Genomic DNA, 3,082 nt, shown 5'->3' with positions numbered 1-3,082 from the left:
AATTGTGGCATAGTATTATATATGATTCTTTGTTAACACTTATTATGGGGGTGAGTGATAAATTAGGAGTTTGAGATTAACATATATACACTACTGTATATAAAATAGGTTATCAACAAGGACCTACTGTATAGCACAGGGAACTCTTCTCAGTATTCTGTAATAACCTATATAGGAAAAGAATCTAAAAAAGAATGGATATATATATGTGTATAAATGAATCACTTTGCTGTACACCTGAAGTTAACACAACATTGTAAATCAACTATACTCCAATATAAAATTTTAAAATTTTTTAATTAAAGAAAACACTTTTGCACGATCTAGTGGTGGATGTCATTAGTACTTCAATTTCAAAGTAATGGTGGATGTGAACAACATTCTGAGCTATCTGAAACCACTGATAGGATATGAAAGTAACAATGGTTTCTAATGGTGACAAAGTTCCAGGCCCTAATACCACTGTGGCTTGTCTCCATGTTCATAACTTAAGAAAGTGCTGATTTTTTTTTTAATTTATTTTTGTCTGTGTTGGGTCTTCGTTTCTGTGCGTGGGTTTTCTCTAGTTGCGGCGAGCGGGGGGCCACTCTTCATCGCGGTGCGCGGGCCTCTCACTGTTGCGGCCTCTCTTGTTGCAGAGCACAGGCTCCAGACGCGCAGGCTCAGTAGTTGTGGCTCACGGGCCTAGTTGCTCCACGGCATGTGGGATCTTCCCAGACCAGGGCTCGAACCCATGTCCCCTGCACTGGCAGGCAGATCCTCAACCACTGCGCCACCAGGGAAGCCCGAAAGTGCTGAATTTAATTAAACATGAATGAAGATAAATTCCATCCATGGACTCTGGTAAGACCCCAGGTTAAGAATCCTTACACGAGGGCTTCCCTGGTGGCGCAGTGGTTGAGAGTCCGCCTGCCGATGCAGGGGACACGGCTTCGTGCCCCGGTCCGGGAAGATCCCACATGCCGCGGAGCGGCTGGGCCCGTGAGCCATGGCCGCTGAACCCGCACGCCCGGAGCCTGTGCTCTGCAATGGGAGAGGCCACAACAGTGAGAGGCCCGCGTACCGCAAAAAAAAAAAAAAAAGAATCCTTAAACGAATAGATATAAAATGCTTGGAACAGTACCTGACACATAGCAAGTGCATGATAAATATTATTACTCTTATCTTATTAGTTATATAATTCATTTATGTACAATTAATACTATAACTATATGGTTAAAGTAGTGTTAATATAATATGTAAGTGGGAGAGGAAAACTTCTGGGAGAAGAAAAGTGCCTAAAAATAGCTGTCCGGTTTGAGCAGGAGTGAACTTTTGCTTCAACTTGAGATCTTTAAAAGGGGGAAGGAATCCTCCCAGACTCACCAGTGTTGACTTAAGCTGAGAAAGAGAAAAGCAGCCCTGCCATCCAGGGGCTGGCATGGATGGTGATCACGTTGCTGCAAACTGGGCTGACACTCACAGGTGACAGCTGATGTCTCACCGAACATAAACAATTTCACAGAACACCAGCGACAGACAAGGTGCTCTGTGGCTGATGACTCAAGACAAAACCAAAACCATTTGTAATCATGTCTCAGGCAGAATGACCAAACATTTTGCTGAGACACTGTCCCCCTACCCCGCCTGACACAGTGACTGCTGCTTCTTCACCACTTACCAGAGTTAGCCTGGCTCTAGCCGACCTTCTCTTTAGAGAAGATTATCAAGATCCCAAGCCTGTAATGACTCCTACTTCCTGACAGCACCCAATCGAGAGAAAAACCCCACTTCCCTAAACTCTCCTCAAAATCACTTCACACAAGCCCAAATCCTATGATAAGCCTTCTCTGACACCCTCTTACTGAGACACCTGGGTTCCCCATGGCATGCATTCCCTCCCTGCAGTGGGTGATAAAGCAGCCGTGTTTAACCACCACCGGTGTGCTCCTGGTGGTCTTGGGCTGGAGGCATGGACAGAAAATTACTGATTCGTGTCTGCTCACAAAGTGAGGTCTCGGGTCCTGAAGCTTATAGTCTTCAAACAACTATAATCTGAAACAAAGTTACAAATTAAATACTAACACACTACAAAACTAATAATAATAACTATTATATAACCATAATGGTTATATTGTATATCTTATAGAAATAGAATATAATTACATAATGATTCTTATTATTATTATTACTATTAATCTACCGAGGTACTATTACATGTACTGTCCCTGCCTCACTCATTCAAGTCCCACAACCTCCCTATGAAGTAAATACTGAGTCCTTTTAGAATGAGGCTTGACTTCATGTAACAGAAAACTCAACGGATTGGCAAAAGAAAGTGGCTTGTGTAGCAGTTAGTTTTTGCTTCATAACAAACTACCCCACAAGCTAGTGGCTTAAACTGACCACTGATGTGCTCATTACCCTGTGGGTGGGCAGTGTGGCCTGGGCTCAGTGGGCATGGCTCACCTCTGGGTCTGTCATCCATCTGCAGTCAGCTATGGTCGAAGGCCTCCCGCACGTGCCTGCTGCCTGGCTGTAGGCAAGGGTAGTGGAGGTGACTAGGCCACACAGCCTCTTTTCCTCCACAGGCTAGCGCTGCTTGCTCACATGGTGGTCTTAGGGTCCTGGGTGCAGCAGCCCCAATGCACAAGCCCCTTTCATGCTTTGGCCTCTTCCCATTGGCCAAAGCAAGTCACTTGGCCCAGCCCAGACTCCAGGGATGGAGAGAGGGTCAGGTCTTGATGCCAGAAGCTATAAAGTCACATTGCAAAGGCATGACCATGGAGGAACGGGAGGAATTTGAGACCATTATTGTTAAAAATCTACCTCAGTTTGTTTTACTCTCATGTCGAGAAGTCTGGGGAACCAACAGAATGGGATCCCAAGGTCCAAAGGTGGAACAATTTGAGCAAAAAAAATAGAGTTTTGGGCTTCCCTGGTGGCACAGTGGTTGAGAATCCGCCTGCCGATGCAGGGGACACGGGTTCGTGCCCCGGTCCGGGAGGATCCCACATGCCGCGGAGCGGCTGGGCCCGTGAGCCATGGCCGCTGAGCCTGCGCGTCCGGAGCCTGTGCTCCGCAACAGGAGAGACCACAACAG

The sequence above is a fragment of the Physeter macrocephalus genome, chromosome 14 (assembly GCF_002837175.3).
Source record: "Physeter macrocephalus isolate SW-GA chromosome 14, ASM283717v5, whole genome shotgun sequence".
Taxonomy (NCBI): Eukaryota; Metazoa; Chordata; class Mammalia; order Artiodactyla; family Physeteridae; genus Physeter; species Physeter macrocephalus.
The sequence above is the reverse complement of the archived record's forward strand: the minus strand, read 5'-3'. Positions refer to the sequence as shown.